A 23,965-nucleotide genomic window follows, 5' to 3' on the forward strand; every position below is an offset into this window, starting at 1 on the left:
ACTTCATGTTCTCACTTAAAAGTGAGAGTGAACTAGTGGGTACACAGGGACAAAAAGATGGAAATAATGGACACTAGACACTGGGGACTCCAAAAGAGGGGAGGGTTGAGGAGGTGAGGGTTGAAAAATTACCTATTGGGTACAATGTTCGCTGCTTGGGTGATGGGTATACTAGAGGCCCAATCCCACCATGACACAATATACCCATGTAACAAACATGCACGTGGGCTCCTGAATCTAAAATATAACACAATTTTTTCAAAAACTGGAAAATTTGAAAATTTGAACATTGAAATCCTAGGTCCTTCTTTTGTGAGGAAATGTTATTGTACCTATGTGCTTTGGGGATTTGACATTAGTCATTTGGTTGACCCTAGGAAAGGACATAAACTGAATCTTCTTCCATGAGATTGTTTTCATGATTAATTTTTTTGGTATTCTTTGTGTAAAACTGATTTAAAAGATTCTATCTGTTCTGATTAGTTTTCCCTCTATAAGGAAGTACATATATTTCAATGTTATCAATTCCTGTAACTATTTGTTAACATTTCCTTATGTGTTTTCTCCAGATGTTGGAAGTGAAAAAAAAAAAAAAAGACCTTGTTAAAAGAAGAAGAAGGAGGAGAAGGAGAAGGAGGAGAAGAAAAATAAACAAATAAATAAATCTTGGGCTGAGAAAATCTGCAAATAAGCACATAATTGGCTCTGAGTTTCTTGGGGATGAAGACAAAGAGGGAAACACACTGATTACATAGTTTTCAATGTCTTAGAAAATGAAACACTCCAGTCCGTCATGAAACAATCGTTTTCTGGCTCTCCTGTCTGTCAGCAACTTCTCAAGTGGGTGGATTTAATGAGTAGCACGCCGGACAGTGTCCCCCCAGTCTCACAAGAAAGGCCCAAAAGTTCTACTCGTGACTGTTTCTTATGAAGCTGAGCCATGCTGTGAAGTTTTTCTTCTGTGATGAAGGGAATACAAGTTGGGTCCAAGCTTTCTAGAGACTCATCTTGACACAGGGCTAAAACTCAGGGAACCTTACAGAACAGGGTCCTTGGCAAATGACATTTGTCTCAGCTGGAGTTTTGAAATGAGCTATGTTCAGACAGTTCATAAGTTGAGTCTCTAACATGTAGCTGAAGGTCAGATAACCAATATTGTAACTGAAGGGAGAGCCACATGCTCCCATTGCCAGATACATAAGCAGCAGAGCACCCTTTCGTGAACGCTGAGGCGTCTGCACTGCACTCTCACCAGAGGGGAGGCCGCCCCCTCCACTCTGGGGTTGGCCATAGACACATGAAGATACTTTAGTCATATAGATTTCTTATTTTTCAGATTTGGCTTTTTCCACTGGAACATTTGAAAGTCAATTTTACATCAGAGCGGATCCACATTGAATATCGCTGGAGGTTATTTCCAACCTTTCCATCATTATTTAAAGTGTATCTTTCCAAAAATTATCTTTAGTCTAATTAATATTAGCTTTTCCAATAAGTGGTTTCATTTATTATACTCCAATAGTGCTTTTTCTCTATATTATACAAAAAATTATCTATGTTCTTGTTGTTTAAAATTATACAAATGGTACATCAAGAGAATATTCAACATGATGTATTTTGAAGAGATGATTGGTGATGAGCAATGTTTTGTGCCTTGTAGGGGTTATTGTGGCTTTATCTGATTCATGTGACTTCTAACTATTATCTTGTTTCTCTCCCGGAGCAGATACATACATAGACAGGACCCACAAGATTGCTGTTGTGAAAATGTATTCTGGGTATGTGGCCACAATGTGAGTTGTAGGATAGAGCAACTGGTGGAACAAGATAACTGCTTCCCCCTGAAACAGCCCTGTTTAGGAATGTTGACCAGATTGTAGGGAACGCAACCAATCCCTTTAAGTAGAAAGTAAATAGATTAGGAAAACAGCCACAAGGTTTGACACACCATCAGTGACTTTTTTCCCCTTTCCCTTTTCTTTTCATGGTGTAAGAGAACAGACAGCATGCATTGCAAGATCTGCCTTGTCTTGCTGCCACCCTGGACTGCCTCACATGTAAGTTCCCCCTGAATAAATCTTTGACGACCTCCCAGACCGGAGTGGTCTACCTCTTTCTTTGGTCTGAGCTTGCTCTCTGCTTAAAGAGGGCAGTTTTCTGTTCTGGCAGGGAGTTTTCCCAACAATTGCATTTTCCAATATGACAGTGATTACCCACTTGTGGCTATCGAAATTTAAATTGACTAAAATAAAAAAATCCATTCTACTAAGATTCAGTTGCACTAGACACATAAAGTGCTCAATAGTTCCCCGTGGCTAGTGCTAGAGTATTGGACACAGCGGAGAGAGAGAGAGGAGAGATTTCCATTTTCATCATCATGGGAAATTCTACTGGACAGCACTGCTCCAAGAAATAAAATCGATGAGCTATTGGCATAAGAAATAATATCTATAAAGTCATAGCTATGCAGATTAGTGGAACTGATGACAATTGGAATATACCTGAGACTCAAAGAGAAAGGATTTTGGTCTAACAAGAAAACAAAAAATGGTTAAAATGGTAGTTCATTTGGAGGTAGAGGTGGAAGTAATGTGTGTTAATTACAAGGACTGTAACCCTCAGGATCAAGGTCCAGGAGAAGGACAATCATCTGACCAAATTGCTGTGGGGCAGGAAGTGCCTGCAAGCGGGTATTTGGTGCAGGTTTTCTACTTATTGCACCAAAAAGTGTTCTGTGGTCTGTATACTCAGGAAAGTATGGGTTTAACAGAGCCAGAAGGGTTTCTTTACTTTCAGTCTTTAGTATCTTGAGAGCCCTATGATTTATCCAGGGTTTCCCAGTCCTTATTGAATTTGGGGTCCTTTTCTAATGTGAATCACGTTCTGGGGAAACCCTTTGGTTTAGGACGTGGCTGAGAGCAGGCTCCTCTTTCGGTCTCCCCTAGTACCACACTGACTCGCCTTATCCCTGTCCATCCCCAAACATCTGTGTAACTTACAATATGGTAGGGACTCCATGGCACTCTCCCATCAAGGAGATTTCCTTATTTTGAAATGTGCTCACCTATCTGCTCATGACATGGCTGTGATCTTGCTTTCCGCCAATATTTCATGTTCTGGTGAACACATTTGCCCACAAATGGGGTCAGTGCTGCACCTATTTCCAAAGTGTCATGGAAGCATTTCAAGCTGGATGTCAAAAATCAAGTTTTAGGCCAGCACTGTGGCTCACACCTGTAATCCCAGCACTTTGGGAAGCCAAGGTGGGCGGATCATCTGAGGTCAGGAGCTCGAGACTAGACTGGCCAACGTGGTGAAACCCCATCTCTAGTAAAAATACGAAAATTAGCTGGGTGTGGTGGAGGGCACCTGTAATCCCAGCTACTCGGGAGGCTGAGGCAAGAGAATGGCTTGCACCTGGAAGGCGGAGGTTGCAGCGAGCCAAGATCACGCCATTGCACTCCAGCCTGGGCAACAGGAGCAAAACTCCACCTCAAAAACCAAAAAACCAAACAAAACTAAAATCAAGTTTTATAGTGGGGAGGAAAAATATGGTGGAGTGGAGAGAGCTTAGTGATAAGCAGGTAACTAAGGATCATTGGAAGTCCTGTAAAATCTTCAAGGGTATCGTAAAGTAGCCTGGGAGGAATGATCAAGTACATGAATAGTGGCTGGAGATGCCCATGGCCTGATCATGCAGTGACTTCTAAGGGTTTGAAAAGAACAAAAGAGTGGTTGCTGATGTATAATTCCAGAACTCATCTTCACAGGGAATATGCAATACTGCCCACAATCCCTAACGGTGCTGGTTTACTTACAGTTCCCACTTCCAGGAATGCATCTCCTGGGCTAAGTGTGGGACAAGTGGAACTCATGGGATATACTTGCTCCCATTGACTGGATGTTTACCATGCGCCGGGACCCAGGCTGCGCACTTTTCATGAACTATCTCATTTAATCACTGTGGGGAATTTTCGTGCACACATTTTACAGAGAAGAAAAATGAGGTTCAGCCAGACTAACTTGACCATGGCCATGCCTTTGGTAGATTGTAGAGCTAGGATTCAAGCAACATTCACCTTCAGAGTCTAAGCTCTGAACACTATACCACGGCATCCAGTATATTGTTCAACTTTTTATTTTATTTTATTTTATTTATTTATTTATTTATTTATTTATTTTGTGATGGAATCTCACTCTATTGCCCAGGCTGGAGTGCAGTGGAGCAATCTCAGGTCATTGCAACCTCCACCTCCTGAGTTCAAGCAATTCTCCTGCCTCGGCCTCCCGAGTAGCTGGGACTAAAGCCCCATGCCACCACGCCCTGCTAATTTTTTATATTTTTAGTGGAGACGGGGTTTCGCCATGTTGGCCAAGCTGGTCTTGAACTCCTGACCTCAGATGATCCACCTGCCTCGGCCTCCCAAAGTGCTGGGATTACAGGCATGAGCCACTGTGCCCAGCCTCGTTCAACTTTTAGAGTGATACCGTCTAACTTCCTTCATAGCGTGCAGGTGCATTTTAACAAACTATTTGAACTGGATTATGGTGGACATAGTGAGAAAGAAGATTTGCCTGAGAAGAGGTAGCTGGGAAAAGCAAAGATGTTGGGTCTTTGAAGTATTTATCTTTTTTCTAAGCATGTGGGATGGTTGATGGCAGCAGAATGACCCCGAGGAGACAGAGATAGGGAAATGTTCGGTACCTATTTTATCATATCTCAACTCTCCTCTGGAATATCTGCATTTGAATGTCTCTGTGATGCCTGAAACTTCACACTTAGAAAACCAGGCTCATTGTACTGGAAATGCTTGATTCTCCACTTCTTCACACTTCCAGAAAATTTCTATACTAACTCAACCTTTTGACAACACCTTCCAAATTCTCCAACTCATCTATCATTTTGTCAATTCCCTTATCATTAATAAAATGAAAAAATGTTTCTTCTTTACCATTTCCACGTTATCAACTTAGCCCAGGTCCGATCAGAGGTATATCAGTCTGTTTTTGAACATAAGATAAAAAGACAAAAGCACCATTTTACGTGCTGATGGCAGGAATTTATTGTATAGCAGAACTGGCTTCTAGAAGCTGCTTATACTCTTGGTTCCTTCCTAGAAGAACAGCGTGTTATCAGTTACCTGAAAGTCAAAATCATCTATTTAGCATTCAGATAGTGAACGCCAACAATTCTCCTTCATAAAGCGAAATGATCTACTTCACTTATTCAAATGATCGGGAGGTTGGTTTGTAATAACTTATTATACTAAACCCTCCCAAATGAAGTCTGGCTCAAAGTTACATGTTTTACAAATGTAGGGCCGAGGCGGGCGGATCACTTGAGGTCAGGAGTTCGAGACCAGCGTGGCCAATACGGTGAAACTCCATCTCTACTAAAAATACAAAAAAAATTAACTGGATATAGTAGCATGTGCCTGTAATCTCAGCTACTCAGGAGGCTGAGGCAGGAGGATGCCTTGAGCCCAGGAGTTAGAGGTTACAGTGAGCTAGGATTGTGCCACTGCACTCCAGCCTGAAGAAAAAAGGCAAGACCCTGTCTCAGAAAAAAAAAAAAAAAAGCAACTCTTTTTTTATGTTAAATGGCTTTGGCTTATGAACAGCTTCAAAAAAAATCTAATTTTCAAAAATTATTGATTTAATTCCTCAATTCCCTAGGGATTTAGGGCTTACAACTCCCCTCCAAGGTAGGTGGTAATTTTAAAGCAATGAAGTCAGGTCCCCTGGTATAGGTTTATCCTTTAGCTGCCCCTAGGAACACCATGACAACAAATCATGCCTCACTAGCCCTGCAGGTGGGACCGTTGGCGGTTATTAATTTTATGAGAGTTCCTAGGTTGTTTACTATTATAGCTAGTGGGCACCCAGCTGTGCAGGGTCAACTCTGGGCAGTAAAACAAAAATACCTCTCCCTAATCCTGTGTTTTAGTAGCTCAGGACAATTTCACTCACAGCCCCTCATTTAATGTGTGGCACAAAGACTGAATGCAATTGATACTTTAGGCAATTATAAAATAATAGAATTGTATAACTGGATAAGAATGTAGAGGTTATCTAGTTCAACCCCTCATTAGAGACAAAGAAATCAAGGCTCAGCAACTTCCTAAAGGTTACATAAGGAGTTGGCAAACCAAATTCAGGTGCAACTTGAGGTCTCCTGATCCAAGTCAGGCATTCTTCCCACCATGCCACGTGGCGCTCCCCAGTGATGTAACCAGCATGGGACAAGTCCCCAAGGACCACACCTTTTACAGAGTTTATTGCCTTGGCTTTAGCAGGTAGAGTAGTAAGAAACGCTCTCTGGATTCTCAAGCTTTGATAATACAACTAGTAAAGGGCACAATAATAGTATTTGTATAAGATTTTTGACTCAATTGAAAATTCTTTCACATGCAGTATGTTTACTAATAATTCCTTATGTGTTTATAACATGTTATAATTTGTGAAATGCTTTTAAATGTATCATCTCATGATTATTAAACTTATTAAGTAGCCAGGAATTATTATTCCCATTTTATAGATGAGGAAACTAAGTTAGAACCCGTTGCTACACAGTACGCGACAAAGACGGGCCCAGAGCCTGAAGGTCTGACTCCTAACGCAGTGCTCTTCTCTGACAATATCTAAGAGGATTCAGAGTGGCAGATTTTGACAGGTCCATGTCAAAGGCACAGAGCTCTAATTGTATTTAGGGATTTTTTCCAAAATTATATATACAAACTACAGCAATTGGTCCAAGACCTAAATATTTCACAAGATATTCTTTCATCTGCAACATAGGACTTCCCCAGCCTTTGTCAATCCTGTGAACAATACGGTATTCACATATACTAAAAACATACTGGTCTCTCCAAGTTTGGCAGCTCTCACTCTGCTAGGCAATGCAACTGGAAAATCTAATATCTCAAAGGCGCCTTGTGCTCCTGCCAGATTCAAATCCCATGCGTCTGTGGATTTTTCCATCCCTTGTGTAATGGGTTTGAATCTTTCTTGAAGGTGCCTCTCCAAAGCAGGGGTAATAGACATTCCTTCTCTTGTGAGCCTTATGATGAAATAATTACTTGGTGGTTAACAAACAAAATCTTTCCTGCCAATTTGGAATCTCACCAAGAAAAGGGTCAGGGGAAATTCCAAGATACAGTTCAGAATCTGACCCTCAAAATATGATCTGAAAGATGAAAGACTCTGGTTAAAGGAGAACATTTGATTTTCTTGTGAAGGTGGGGCAGTGTATGTTCTATAGAGTATGTGATTTTCTCTTTCATAAGTGTCTGGAGAGCAGATGAGGTTTCTAATATTTACCTTTAGGAAATCATCACATAATTGAGGGTAGAATGACTAAGTTAAACATCAGAGGAACTTCTTGTTATTTTTAACTAGATGATGATCATTTGTTTTACTCTCTGGGAGTGCACCGGAAATATTTACTGTTGTAAATTCCCAAAAATTCATTGATATCTTTTGAATTATAAGGGATTCAAAGCAGAATTCATTATCCTAATGCAATTATGAAGGAAATACATGGACATTATATAATATATGGAAATATAGAAAGACAAAAAAGAAAAATATCACCCGGAGACATCTGATATATTCTTAAGGATACAATTAAAAACAGTTGGATAAACACTCTTCCCTTTTGGTTAGATACTTTTTAGAGGTAGAATTTTTCTCTGGGCCAGCTATGTTATCGAAGTATAATCATTCTTTTTTTTTTTTTTTTTTTTTGAGACGGAGTCTCGCTCTCTCACCCAGGCTGGAGTGCAGTGGCGCAATCTCGGCTCACTGCAAGCTCCACCTCCCGGGTTCACGCCATTCTCCTGCCTCAGCCTCTCCGAGTAGCTGGGACTACAGGCGCCCGCCACCACGCCCGGCTAATTTTTTGTATTTTTAGTAGAGACGGGGTTTCACGGTGGTCTCGATCTCCTGACCTCGTGATCCGCCCACCTCGGCCTCCCAAAGTGCTGGGATTACAAGCGTGAGCCACCACGCCCGGCCGAAGTATAATCATTCTAACCTTCTTCCAGATCCAACTTTTGTAGCATCTGCCATCCAGTATCTCAACATAGCTCGGCACCCTGGCTGTGTAATATGTAAAGTGTTTATCTCATGGGTCAGTTATGTTTATGGCATTCCTATAGAAAATTTAATTTTTAGACTATGACAGTCACACAACCAGTATAATGAGTAAATACAGGATTTTATCCTCCTGGGAGAGCAGTCTAGCACATTTCAAAAATCTTTCTTGAATCAGAAATCACTCTGAACTACAGGTGAAAATGCCACTGGGTTTCCAGTTATCTCGGGCAGAGTTCCATATTGCAGCAAAAAGAGACAGATGTTTCTGGATCACACACACACATATATATAAATACACACACACACACACACACACACACACACATATATAATTCTGCCTTTGGACAATTTCCTCATAAAGCACACAGAATCCCTAGAGATGCCTTGACTAAGGAAGTGACATCACGGATCTGTTCTAATGGAGACAAAGCTGGAAAAGTCACTTTTACTGGCATGAGTCTGAAGTTCACACACATTTCTTAGTACAAAAACTCTGTAAATAGGTAAGGGAACTGCAAGGTTTACTAAGTAGATGCAATTATCTCAATGAAGCCTGCAAATATTAGCTCTGAAATGAATGTATGAGGCTACCCAATAGCCTAATTAAATAATAACTATAATCCGTGGTTTTAAGTGGACGATATTTGGAGACACATTATGCTACCATCTGGACTACTTTGGAAACTCAAACTATTATACCAAGAGAAATAATTCTCAAACCTGTAGAGAAAGCTGGCACTTGAATGGATTCTGCATGCCAGAAAGCCATAAAGCAGCCCTGCTTGTCTAAACGCTTTGTTGAATTACACAGCCTCTTTCTCCTTGCCAGTTTGTTTGCCAAGTTTTATTGATGATTTGGGACAGTCATTTTAAACTCTAGCTTTTGAGGTTTTCCTGTCTATAATACTCTCTGACCTTCCAAGTACTTCATTCTATGTTTCAGATGTCATCAGTTTTCAGGAGTTTGTTTGCGACTCAAAAGACTCAAAAAGATCTGTCTCTTTTTGCTACGATGTGGAACTCTGCCCGAGATAACTGGAAACCCAGTGGCATTTTCACCTGTAGTTCAGAGTGATTTCTGATTCAAGAAAGATTTGTGAAATGTGCTAGACTGCTCTCCCAGGAGGATAAAATCCTGTATTTACTCATTATACTGGTTGTGTGACTGTCACTTATGCTAACATGGTCTTGAAAATAGACACCAGAAAATTCACAGCTTTTTGTATACTGATTTTCTTCCACTGGGCCTCTATTCTCTTTTGCCAGTCTCCTCACTTTAGGAAACACTAGAAAACAATTCGGCGGGGAATTTCCTGTTTTAAGATGGTAAACTAAAATACATTCCTACCTCCTTCTCCTCTTGAAAATTACCCAGAAACAAACAAAGGAAAATAAAAATTGGAAACACAAATTCCATCTTTCATAAAGTCAGGAGACTTCCGAAACCCGAAACCTTAATATATGAAGCCTGATAATGCAGAGACGAGTGTTGGTTCCTTAGCAGTGTGGAGAAAGGTGAGACGCGGAAGGGGATAGTGGTGCGAAATAGCCCTGCTTCCCTGCAGAGCATTGGGAAGGACCCGGGAACCGAATGCCAGAGGTGGCGGGGAGTCAGGGAGCTGTGAGCCATCTGGCGGCTGCTGTTCTGAGAACTGCTCAGGAAATGGGGGTGGGGCTTGTAATCATGCAGTGTATAGATTTTAATCAATTACCCCCACCTTCCCCTGTGTGTGGTCTCCTAGAGTCCAGAGCCCCTGTCAACCGGGTGGAGAGGAGAAAGGGGGGACCTGAGGATCAATTTGTGTTTTTTCAAACTTCTCAAGGAGCACTGTTTTAGCAGAACTCTCTAGCTACTCCCTGCTGTTCCTCACAGGAGATTAGATGGTTCTTTACTGGGAAATTCAGCCACTCTAGCAAAAAGTGTAGATATAGGTATTTTGCTCTTCCCCCCACATCCCCCCCAAAAAATAGCTTGCCACCTGATCACACTATGGGGAGGCCCAACCATCCACAACTCCTACTCCCAGGCCTACCCCACCCTAGCATGCACACACGCAGGTGCACGCGCATAAACACACACACACACACCCCTTCCATTCAGCTTTTCTGTGTCTCACTCTTAAATATGAGATCTGAGGGTTGCTGGACATTTGAGGAAATGTTTCCACATGAAAACATGAGGCTAAAAGCTAACCAAGAAAAAAAAAAGAAAAACATCATCCAAATACATCTGATCTATTAGTAAGGGTGCAATTAAAACAGTTGGATAACAATCTTTCTTTTGATTATCTGCTTTTTGGAGGTAGCATTGTTTTCTGGGCCAGCTATGTTATAGAAGTAACTTCAACCTTACAGGTTAGAGGAAATGAGGAAATAAGTCAATTTTAACATGAAGATATAACATGTTAATATCCTCAGAGAGATGAGAAAAGATATTGTATCCACAAAACAAGAACAGAAATTTAATCTTTTAAAACAGACATAGAGAACAAGAAAGACTTCAACTCTTGGGAATTAAAAATAGCTTTAAAATGTGTTTAATAGGCTGGGTGCAGTGGCTCACGCCTGTAATCCCAGCACTTTGGGAGGCCAAGGCGGGTGGATCACCTGACGTCAGGAGTTTACGACCAGCCTGACCAACATGGAGAAACCTCGTCTCTACTAAAAGTACAAAAAAATTAGCCGGTTGTGGTGGTGTATGCCTGTAATCCCAGCTACTCAGGAGGCTGAGGCAGGAGAATCGCTTGAACCTGGGAGGCGGAGGTTGCAGTGAGTCGAGAGCATGCCATTGCACTCCAGCCTTGGCAACAAGAGTAAAACTCCGTCTAAAAAAAAAAAATGTGTTTCATATCAGTGGAAGGACTGGAAGATAAAGTTGAAGAAATCCCTCTAAAAGGAAAATGAAGAGATAAAGATGGACAAGAAGAGAAGAAGAGTAAGAAATGTAAGAGATCATCTGGGAAGTCCAACATCTGGATAACAGAAATTCTATAAAGAGAAAAGAGTGAGGAAGAAATTATTAGAGAAGCAACATAAAGAAATTTTCTCAAACTAAAACACATTGGTTAGCTGAGTGTGGTTGCTCACATCTGTAATCCCAGCACTTTGGGAGGCTGAGGCGGGTGGATCACCTGAGGTCAGGAGTTCAAGACCAGCCTAGCCAACATGGTGAAACCCTGTCTCTACTAAAAATACAAAAAAAATTAACCTGGCATGGTGGTGTGGGCCTGTAATCCCAGCTACTCAGGAGGCTGAGGCAGGAGAATTGCTTGAACCTGGGAGGTGGAGGTTGCAGTGAGGTGACATCATACCATTGCACTCCAGCCTGGGCAACAGAGCAAGATGCTGACTCAAAATAAATAAATAAATAAATAAAATAATAATAAAACACATTGGTCCCTGAATGAAAGGATTCATTAAGTATTCAGCACAATATACACCAAATTCAGAACAATACATTTTATAATGAAAGTTCAGAATATCAGGTCATAACAACTTTTAGAGAGATGAAGGGCCAGGCGAGGTGGCTCACACCTATAATCCCAGCACTTTGGGAGGCTGAGGCAGGTGGATCACAAGGTCAGGAGATTGAGACCATCCTGGCTAACACGGTGAAACCCCGCCTCTACTAAAAATACAAAAAAATTAGCTGGGCGTGGTGGTGGGCACCTGTAGTCCCAGCTACTCGGGAGGCTGAGGCAGGAGAATGGCGTGAACCTGGGAGGCGGAGCTTGCAGTGAGCTAAGATCAGCCACTGCACTCCAGCCTGGGAGACAGAGCGATACTCCGTCTCAAAAAAAAAAAAAAAAAACTTTTGGAGAGATGAAATGGAGCAGATACCAAGGACTCAGACCGCATATCAGAATGGCACAGATTTCTCAAAAGCCACACTGAAAGCCAGAAGGCAGTGGAAGAACGCCTTCAAAGTGCTGAGTGAGGAGGATTTCTAAACTTGAATTCTAATCCCAGCCAAACTACTTATGTGAGGGCAGAAATAAAGAATCACATAAAGTAAAAAATAACAATTTCCTGTGCATTTTCTCAGAAAGTTTCCGGAGTCTGTAGTCCACCAAAATGAGGGAGTAAATTAAAACAGAGGAGAAACTAGATCCAGGAACCAACAGACAAGAGAGAGGCAATGGTAATTCTGAGACTCATTGAAGAGACATCCTAGCCAACATAGAGAGGAGCAAGAGGAGTGAGGGCTCAAGGAGCATCGCCAACAAAAAACAAGCAAACAAACAAACAAACGCAACAAGGAGAGTATGTGTTTAAGCAACCAGAGTTCTGCAGAGAGTTTGAGTAGGAATTATTCTTAGGAGCGAGAAGTGTAGATTGGTGCAGGGAAACAGACACCCCAAAGGAATGTCTCCAGAAGAAATTGGGAAATGATAGATCAACTGATAGGTTTGCCCTTGTGAAAGGAGAGATATTGGAGAATGTGGAAAGATATAGACATAAGTTCTAGGAAATTAAAGAAACAGCAACAATTAAAATGAGGCAATGAAGCTATTGTTAACTCTTGGAAAAGCAAGATTTGTGGGTTTTTTTTTTTTTTTACAAGAAAGAAACAATAACTATACTGTTTGGCTCAGCACAGAATGCATTTACACATACAGAAGAGCGTAAATACTGAATAGGGATGCAATAACAATTTGTTGTAAAACTATGTAAGGTTTACAAAAAATTGTTCTGGGACAGTTGGATATACACATACAAGAGAATAAACTTGGACCTCCTACCTAATACCATATATAAGAAAAATTAAGTGGAAGTTGTTCTTAGACCTAAATGTAAGGGCTAAAATTATAAAGCTCTTACAATCTTGGATTAAGCCAAGGTTTCTAAGATATAATACCAAAAGCACAAACAACAGAAGAAAAAAATAGATAAATTGGATTCCATCAAAATTTTAAAAACTTGTGTGCCTCAAGAAACAACAAAATAACAATATTATCAGATAAATTATTTACAAATATTTTCTCCCATTCTATAAATTGCTATTTACAGAGTAAGACAATTTATAATGACAATTTACAGGATGGGAGAAAATATTTACAAATAACTTCTCTAATAATTGACTTGTAACTAGAATATATAAAGAACTCTTACAACTCATACAACTCGTAACAAAACACAACCCAATTTAAAAATGAGTAAGGGAGATGAATAGACATTTCTCCAAAGAAATATATGAGTGGCCGATAAGCACATGAAAAGATGCTCACCATCATTGTCATTAAGGAAATGCAAATCAAAACAATGGTGAGATACCACTGCATACCCAATGAGAAGATTAGAATTTAAAAAAAGACAGACAAGTGCTGGCAAAGACATGGAGTAATTGGAACCTTCATTCATTGCAAGTTGGAATATAAAATGGTACAGCTGCTGCGGAAAACAGTTTGGCAGTTCCACAAAAAGTTAAACATAGTTAATGTATGACCCAGCAATTTCACTCCTAGGTATATATCCAAGAGAATTGAAAACATATGCTCACACAAAAACCTGTACACAAATGTTCATAGCAGTAATATTTGAAATAGCCAAAAAGAGGAAATGAGCCTGTATTAGTTCGTTCTCACACTGCTAATAAAGGCATAGCTGACACTGGATAATTTATAAAAGAAAAAAGTTTAATGGGCTCCCAGCTCCACATGGCTGGGGAGGCCTCATAATCATGGTGGAAGACGAAGGAAGAACAAAGGGACGCCTTATGTGGCAGCAGGCAAGAGAGAGCTGTGCCTAGCAACTCCCCTTTATAAAACCATCAGGTCTCATGAGACTTATTCACTATCACAACAACAGCATGGGAAAGACCCGCCCTCACAATTCAATTACCTCTAACCTCGTTCCTCCTATGACACTTGGGAATTATGGGAGCTACAATTCAAGATGAGATTTGGGTGGGGACACAGCCAAACCATATCAGAGCCAAATGCTCATCAACTGATGAATGGATAAACAAAAATGTAGTGTACCTGTGCAATGGAATATTACTGAGTTGTAGAAAGGAATAAAATTCTGATACATGAGTGAACCTTGAAAACATTATGGTCAGTGAAAGAAGCCATACAGATAGTGCCACATATTGTTTGATTCTATTTATATGAAAAGTCCAGAACAGGCAAATCCATGGAGACTGAAAGTAGATGAGTGGGTGCCTAGGGCTGAAAGGAGGGAAGAATGGGGAGTGACTGCTAAGGGGTACAATGTTTCTTGTTGGGGTGATGAAAATGATCTAAAACTGGAAGTGGTGATAGTTGTATATCTCTGTGAATATACTAAAAACCATTGAATTGTAGACTTCAAAAGGGTGAGTTGCATAGTATGTGAATTATTTCTCAACAAAACTTACATATAAAAAATTGGCAGAGTATAGTGGCTCATGCCTGTAATCCCAGCACTTTGGGAGGCCAAGGTGGGTGGATCACGAAGTCAGGAGTTCAAGACCAGCCTGCCCAACATGGTGAAACCCTGTCTCTACTAAATATACAAAAATTAGCCGGGCATGGTGGTGGGCACCTGTAATCCCAGCTACTCGGGAGGCTGAGGCAGAGAATTGCTTGAACCCAGGAGGCAGAGGTTGCAGTGAGCCAAGATCATGCCACTGCACTCCAGCCTGGGCAACAGAGTGAGACTCCATCTCAAAAAGAAAGAAAAAAAATTAGGAAGATAGAAGGAGGGGAGGGATGATAACAGAGCTAAATCCTTATCTACCACTATTGAACCTCAATGCATTCTGTCTAAAATTTATGGATCAAAAGAATGCAGGTTTGCAAATTATTTTTAAATGTGGAGCTATATTGCAAAAGGCACAGCCAGAAGGAGACAGCAATTCCTTCTGGGAACAGGACTGTGGAGGGAAGGTAGGCAAGGGACTGTTCCCTTTGATTATGAACGTTTTAAGCCTTTTGGAAACATTTAACTATGTACCACTATTACTTCAATAAAAGTAAAAATTTTGAATTCATGCTTGAAATGACTACCATTACAATGGTAATAATATGAATAATTCCACTATTGCTTAAGCCTGGCTTCTAAAGCAGCAGGCAATGGTTCATCAAGAAGGGGCAATGCCAGCAAAATATGTGGGCAGCGTGCAAAGCGCTTTTTGGAAGCCTTCAATGAGCAGCAGGCAGTGTGGCTCTCACTTGGTTTCTCCTCACAAAGGAGAGCTTTGCAGCCCCTAAGAATTTACAAGTATTTCAAAGTCAGCTTAAGGTCTTATCCTAAGAATGATTGGTTAACGATTGTCCAAAAGCATAACACAAAAAAGCCAGATAGGCCTGAGTTGGAAATAGTACGTGCACCCCTTGCTGGGTCACTCTGGGTAAGTCTCTTCTGACTTCTGAGCCTTCACTGCTTCATCTATAAAATGGGGGTGATTAAAAAAACCCTCAAACAATTGCTGTGATGATTGGATGAGGTCATGTGTAAGAAGGCATTTAGCACAGCACAGAAAAGTGCTCGACAAATGTCTTTTTCATTCATTCATTGGTTCAAAATGAAATGAATCATGGTTCAAAGAAAAAAACAAGATCAAGATTCCCCCAAAAGGCAGATGTGATCAGTGGGATTATTTTATTCTGCTAAGCAAAAACAGAATTATATTCCACACATTGCAACTAATGTCCTAATAGAGGAGAAATTGCTTGATCATGATGAAACTTCATGTTTCGTAAAGGTTCTCATATATAGTCAGCATAATTTATGAGAATTAATTCGTGGTGGCTCTAGAATTCTTTGAACCCCTCAGTTACTGTAAATACGAAGTATCATTAAAGAGAAATGCTGTCTCCTCTAATCTCTTCTCTTTGTGTTCCCTTCTCCTTAGGAGGCACACATAGAATCGAATAGTGCAAAGCTCTCTTGAGTCAAGAAGACCTGGACTCAAAGTCAGCTTCCTCTGTGTGCTTACCCTGGGCCGCCCCTCTGAGCTCTGATTTGCTCATCTGTAAATTCGAGATAATGTATTATTATCCCAAAAGCTATGTATTACACCTTGCTGGGTTCTTTATAGGTTAAGTAAAATATTGTATGAGATAGTGTCAACCATCCAATATTCATTTCCTTCTTCTGACTTTTTATTAAATACTTCAACCACCTTCCTTCCTTCTTTCTCAAAGAACCTAGAATCTTCCATAGCATGATTTCATATTATTGTGTGCTCTTTCTTCTTGCTTCAAGGGATCTTTGATAATCTGTTCAGATAATTATTCCATCTCCAATAATTATCTAAATAACTTTCATTCTCTTCTTCCTTCCTCTTCTGTATTTCAAATACATAGAAAAGAATAACCATTACTTTTATACCCCCACAAAATCTTAAAATTTTCGCATATTTATCTCAGATATATCTTTTTTAAAACATCATATAATAGAGTTGAAGCCTTCTATCTTGAAGTTGGAATACATCATTCCCAGGAGTGTTTTTAAGCTTTCATTACACATACATGGATGTATGCATGTTACATGTTACATGAAATTGTTTTGCAACTCTGTCATCCAGGCTGGTGTGCAATGGTGTGATCTCAGCTCACTGCAACCTCCACCCCTCAGGTTGAAGTGATCCTCCCACCTCAGCCTCCCAAGTCTGGGACCACAGATGTGTACCACCACACCCGGCTAAGATTTTGTACTTTTGATAGAGATGGGGTCTCACCATGTTGCCCAGGCTGGTCTCGAACTCCTAAGCTCAAGCAATTCACCCGCCTCAATCTCCCGAAGTGCTGGGATTATAGGCATGAGCCACTGCACCTTTGCAAATTTTTTAAGTTAAAGAAAATATGTCATACTCCATGCAACATTCTACGACTTGTTTTTTTCATGCAGCATGGTTTTTGAGATTTATCCAAGTTGATTCATTTCAGTTTCTATATAAAATTCCATTGTATGAATATACAGCACTCCATTTGTCTATGCTCTCATGATGGACATTTGTGTTCACACTTTCACTATTATCAACAATCTGACAATGTTTTTAAACAATTCTCCTTATGTGCATATTTCAGCATTTCTCTAGGACAGCAGTTTGAAAACATTTTTGTCTCAGTACCTCTTCATACTCCCGACGTTTATTTAGGACCACAGTAAAATTTGTGTATGTGTGTTATAGCTATCAACACTTACCATATTAGAGATTAAAACTGAGAAAATTTTAAAATATATGTTAACTTATTTAAAAATCACTAATAAACCCACTATATGTTAATTACATTAAAGCTATGTATAGCCTTAAATTTCTAGAATATTGCCAAATTGTTCTCCAAAGTGATTGACTGAATCCATACTCCCATCAATAGTATATAAGCATTTCTATTTTTTATGTCCTCTTCAACACTTGGTATAGTCAGGCTTGTTAATTGTGGCCAATCTGATGGTTAGGAAAGAGTGTCTCATTACTGTTCTAATTTCTGCTTCTCTGCAACAACAAGGTCCTTAACTAACTCCTCTCAAATTACCAAGCTGGAACAAACTCAGGAGCCTGATGTAGGATTGTTTACTAAATTTTGTTTTAATGATTGTTTAGAACTCAGAACACATTATTATTACAATTAAACCTAGAGACATTATAAATAGTGGTCACCATTCCAGACTAGCCCACAAACACTGAATTACCTTAAGATGTAGACTGGGGTCCCCAACCCCCAACCCCCAAGCCACGGACTGATAGTGATCCATGGGCTATTAGGAACCAGGCCACACAGCAAGAGGCCACACAGCACGGGCCAGCGAGCATTACTGCCTGAGCTCCGCCTCCTGTCAGATCAGTGGCAGCCTTAGATTCTCATAAGAGCACGTACCCTACTGTGAACTGTGCACATAAGGGACCTGGGTTGAGTGTTCCTTATAAGAATCTAACTAATGCCCTGATACGAGGCAGAACAGTTTCATCCCGAAACCATCTCCCAGCCCCTGGAAAAATTATCTTCCATGAAATCGGTCCCTGGTGCCAAAAAGGTTGGGGACCGCTGCCATAGAGGTCTAATAGCACAGTGTCAGAGGAGGGCTGGCCTCAAACTCAAGACCGAGTCTCAGCTCCCACCCTGTCAATACTCAACAGTTACCTCTCTGAATCTATTTTCTCAACTATGAAATGGGGATAATAACATACATTCTCCCTCACAGGGTATTGCAAGGATAAAGTGAGATGTGAAAATCCATTAAAACTTTGTATGGTGTATCCACACCATGGAGCACTATGCAGCTATAAAAAATAAGGAATATATCTAAACTGATATGGAATCATTTCTAGGGCATGTTGTTAAGCAAAATAATAATAAAAGAACAAAGGAGTACATATATTGGTATCTTTTGTGTACAAAAGACATATAGATACAGATGTTAGACATAGATAGATAGATATATATATTAGCTTATTTTTGTAAAAAGAATATTTCTTTGTATAGTATGGACTTCCAGAACCACATTAATGTTTACATACTCCAAAATTAAATAAAATTAAGTTAAAGTAAGTCAATAAGATGGAGGAGGGGAAGTCCTAAGATGTAACACAAACAGAAACAAATGAACTCAATGGTATTTAAAATAGAGAGCGTGACTACAGTAAAAGGGAGGAGAACTAACACAAATAACTTTGTTTTTAAAAAATAAACTCACCCTGAGGAACTTTTTAACACAGTATTTCGACTACAAGGAAAAAGCCTATTACAAGCAAATCTTGAACTCTATTTAGTAGCGCTTGTTTTAGCAGTGTTGTGGGCTAGCAATTCTAAACAACTTGCTATGTATGTAGGAGTGAGAAATGAGTACACATATTGATGATGTTGAGAAGGAAAATATTAATACATAATGGCAAAAGGCTAAGAAGAGCCTTGTGGTGTTGAATTGGAATTGGCCATATTAGCATGAATTCATGGTTTTTAAATACTGTATACATATAATTACATATGTGAATATTTGTGTGTATTCTCTAGTTTTTTCTGCTGAAAGGACCTAGAAACAATGATACCCAAAAGCAATAAACATGCCTAGCACCCAGATGTCAGGTTCTGTATACTGTTTCCTAATAAAAAGAAGCAAGACTTCTCCAAAAAAAAAAAAAAAAGCCGATTACAAGACTGGGGCAGGGAAAATGTACTACGAGCCTGGAATGCTTTGTTATGCCATAACAAATAAAGAAGTGCTCAAAAAAAAGGATACATTCAAAGGACATGGGGAACAGCTTGCAGAAGCTCTCACTGATCAAAGTCTGGGGAAACTTGAGCATCAAGATCAATAATGATAATAATGGATTATAACCCATTGGGTAAAATAAGAATCCGTTAATCCGCACTGATTAAAGGAAGAAGTAAGTACACAACAGAATGGAAGACTGGAAAGATCTTCCAGTGTAATTAATAAGTTGAGAGAGAATGCTGAACTTGGTTACCATTTTGCAACTATCATACCAACAATTGATTTAGGCAAGAATCATCAGGGAATGCTCAAACTAGTTGTGGGTGTCTCACCACACACCACCACCTTTGAGAAAACACGTACGAGGAGCTGCACAATCTAGGGTTCATCGCCTCAACTTGGTAAGGTGGCTACAATTGTGGTTATCCCCATTTTACCATTTAGGAAACTGAAATGTAGAGATGAAGCAACGAAGGCCACATGTTCTGGAGACAGGATTCAAATCGAGTTGACCACAGCAAGGGTTGTCTCTCTTCCCGCGTAGATTAGGGATCCTAGTGACTCCAGCTGCCGGGCAGCCTGGCTCTCTGGTGTCCCAAACTCTAGGGGGAAGAGATGTGTGGGTGAGAGTCCAACCTGTGGGATGGGGACACAGTGTGGCTTTGGAGGCCTGCATCACAAAAGCAGCTAGGCAGAGGCATGAGGTGTGATATGGTTGGGGCCACAGCTGTTCATGTAGGCCGGTGCACATTTGTCTTATTCTACATCCATCTCTCCTCATTCCAGCTCAAGCCTCTTGCTTTTCCTTTAAAAGTAATGTTCGGGGAGGAGGATGTTACCTGAATTAGCCAGATATGCATCTCATCTCTTCATTTCTTTTGGCCCATGTAAACACAGACCCAAAGTACTCCAGTCAGCGGAAATCTTGTAGATCTCGCTTGCAAAAGTGGCCGCTAAGACCAGGGCTGAGCCCTTGCATTATCTGTGCGTATCAGGGCCTATTTACAAAGGGCGTCCGAGTCAGCTGTTGGATGTTATCTCTGACTAGGTTATATAAATAGCTACGAGATGCACTGAAGCATTAAAAGAAGTTTTCCATCATGCCACTTCGGTTGTTAAGTGCAAACATTTAAAGTCTACTACCGTTTTTATAATCATGTTTCCTAACTATAACTGTTTTATTTATTTATTTATTTATTTATTTATTTATTTATTTGTGGTACATCAGGAACCTCAAAAAATGGATGTGATTCAGGGACTCTGTCTCTCTCTGGAAAGTCCCTATTTGTATGTGTGTTTCCTGCTTTTGAGTGTGATTTCTTTGAGGTTACATGAGGTCACATGACAGTCAATAGCTCTTGTTGAATAAAATGAAGATGCTGTTAATTTCTCAATCAACAGAGCACCAGTTTTATTTTATTTTATTAACTTTTACTTTAGATTCAGGGAGTACATGTGCAGGTTTGTTACATGGGTATATAGTGTGATGCTGAGGTTTGGAGTACAATTGAACTTGTCACCCAGGTAGTGAACATAGTACCCAACAGGTAGCCTTTAAACCCCTGCCTCCTCTCCCACCCCTCTTCTATTCCCCAGTGTCCATGGTTCCCATCTTTATGTCCATGTGCACCCAATGTTTAGCTCCCACTTCTAAGTGAGAACATGTGGTATTTGGTTTTCTGTTTCTGCATTAGTTTGCTTAGGATAATGGCCTCCAGCTTGCATCCATGATGCTGCAAAGGACGTGTTTTGATCTTTTTTATGACTGCAAGCATTTCGTGGTGTATATGTGCCACACTTTCTTTATCCAGTCCATCGCTGATGGCCACCTGGGTTGATTCCATGTCTTTGCTATTGCAAATCACCAATTTTCTTTTTTTCTGGTTTCGAAATTATCTTATTGCTTTACATGCTACCTTATTTACCTGAATTTAAACTGGGAGTTTTATTCAGAGACTGCTTATTTAAATGTTATTATAAGTATCTAGTTAAATATCAAAAGCAATTATTAAATATTCTATTAACAGAATGCTCCTTGTTCTTACTGAGTAGTTTTATGTTTTTCTGTTGGAAAAAAAAATTAAAGGAATGTCATCTCAGAGAGTGAAACAGTCCATCACAGTAGTTAACACAGGAGGATAGGCACACAAGGAATAATCATGCCTTGGAGTTCAATGTAGGAGAAGGACAGTGTGGCATTCCAGGTGATGATTACACACCATAAGGCTATCCATCCCTCTGATGCCACATCAAGTTGACACATCTGAAATTTCTAAAATATTCAGTATTACAGGATGAAATTTGGACAAATCCTTAAGATCTGTGCACTTCTGTATTTATTTATTTATTTATTTTTTTGTGTGATGGAGTCTCGCTCTGCCTCCCAGGCTGAAGTGCAGTGGCGCGATCTCGGCTCACTGCAAATTCTGCCTCCCGGGTTCAAGCAATTCTCTGCCTCAGCCTCCCAAGTAGCTGGGATTACAGGTGCACACCACCATGCCTGCCTAATTCTTGTATTTTTAGTAGAGATGGGGTTTCACCATCTTGGCCAGGCTGGTCTTGAACTCCTGACCTCGTGATCCACCCGCCTCAGCCTCCCAAAGTTCTGGGATTACGGGGAGCCACTGCGCCCGGCCGCACTTCTGTAATTTTAAATGTGTTTGCTATCAACTGTCCTCATCCCACCAACTCCCAAATACTTACATTTTATCAGGTGCTGAGGAGAAATTAAACCAAATTAGATGTGTTTTCACTCTTTCCCCTAAGCTTGAATATATAGACATAGTATCAACTAATCTATACAATGTCCCTTTTGTAGCAAATTATTGCTTTTATCTTTTTATTACTAGGCAACAAATTATTTACTTAATTAGGAGGTAAGTTAGAAACCCAAAAGGCATCCTTTTTTTGAGACAGGATCTTGCTCTGTATCACCATTACGGCTCACTAGAACTTCGACTGCCCAGGCTCAGGCGATCCTCCTGCCTCAGCCTCCCAAGTACCTGGGACCACAGGCGTGCACCACCACACTCAGCTAATTTCTGTGTTTTTTTGTAGAGACGGGGTTTCACCTTGTTACCCAGGCTGGTCTCAAACTGCCAGACTCAAGCAATCCACCCGTCTCAGCCTCCCAAAGTGCTGGGATTACAGACGTAAGCCACTGCACCTGGCCCCAAAAGGCACATTTAAAATAAAAATTTTAGAAGCATTTTTTGAGGTCTCTAATATACCAGGTACATTTTTAATGAAAACCTTATGAAGTAAAATTCCCATTTTACAGAAGAGGAAAATGACATTCAGTGAAATTATTTACAGAGTTTTATAGTGAATAAATGACAGAAGTGGCATTTAAACCCAAGTCATTTTGCGTTTCCTAGGACATTGCCCTTCAGAACTTTCTCCCACTCCCCACCCCTCCAGATGCCTTCCCGGGTGGCAGCATGTTGACAGACATTGCTTCTGTGACTCCCCAGAGTCCCAGAGAGGAACACAGAGATGACATTATGCATCAGGGGGTTCCAGAAGCAGAGCGTGGAACTATGAAGTATCTTCTCTGTTTCCCTCTAAGTTCTCACCTGGGTTAGAGGCTGATTTTCCTTAGATCCCGGTTTGCTTCCTGGTATGCAGTGAGCTTAGTTGGGCTGATGTTGTCTGTAGGTGAGGCCTCCCACTGGTGGGGTAAGTTTATTTCAGAGGAATGATAGCATTTCCTCTTGCCACAAACCTAGGTCACACTCTCATTCTGGTTTTTTGCAGCGTTCAAGCTGGTATCTCCATCAGGCTGGGTTCTGTGTCTGTATCTCAGCTGAACTCAAATTCTACAAGAAAGCATATTCTGGAACAAGCTGTGTAGCTACCCCCTCTAAAGTACCAACAGGTGTGGAGCTTTGTTGGTTTCACAAAACACCTGCAACTGAAGACTGGACTCTTGAATGCTCTCCCTCTGTCAGCTCAGTACTTTCTCACCCGAAGACCAAGTTCCAAACGCTCTGGACTCTGCACAAGGCTCCATGTGACCTGCTTGTGCCACAGTCAGCTATGAGGCCTCCAAGGGCAGATCCCTTTGTGTATCCGTGTTGCCAGTACGTGGCACTTGCAACGTGCTCAATAAACATGGATTTAGTGAATGAGTGTAAGGGTTAGCTTCATTTCTCAGAGCCAAAGAGTAATCTCCTATTTGGGTGTAATTTTTGCAAGTGGCCTGGCAGCAGTAGTGAATGAGAAAGTGTTTCTGCTTCTTCTTTAGAACACAAGCAAAACATGTGGTTTCTGAGCCCATGGATCTTATAGTTTTATTCATACACAGAAAAAAAGCAATAATGATTCATGAATGTGTAGGACAAATGCCAAATAAATTGAACAAATAAGAAAGGCCACAGATAATCCAAAGAAGAGTAATCTTCACTGTGAAGGAGAGTTTTGAAATAAGTGGGTTTTGAAAGACAGCTGGGGTTTAAAAAGAGAACAAGCGGTGAAGGTAAGACTGAAACGCGCAAAGCTGTGGTTGGTAGGGGAATGAGTCGCGCGGGTTTACAAATACAGAGGCCAGCATGCTGGTCAGAGAAAGGTTTTAATTAAGAAGCAATAAGGAGTAAGGTTCAGAAAGTGAATAAAGGCCAGGTTAGATACAGCTCAGAACACAGTTCTTAGGAGTCTGAACTTTGTTTTACAAGAAATGAGCGTGTATGTTAAGATTACTTTGGCTACATATAATAAACTCAAGCTA

At 40.4% G+C, this 23,965-nt stretch overlaps 1 pseudogene; it reads right to left on the bottom strand.

Moving 5' to 3' along the window:
- Positions 1-19,737: 19,737 nt before the first annotated feature.
- The window catches only part of LOC115831561, a 34,396-nt pseudogene continuing 30,168 nt past the window's right edge, over positions 19,738-23,965 (bottom strand).

This window comes from Nomascus leucogenys, chromosome 19 (genome assembly GCF_006542625.1).
Source record: "Nomascus leucogenys isolate Asia chromosome 19, Asia_NLE_v1, whole genome shotgun sequence".
In the NCBI taxonomy this organism is placed as follows: Eukaryota; Metazoa; Chordata; class Mammalia; order Primates; family Hylobatidae; genus Nomascus; species Nomascus leucogenys.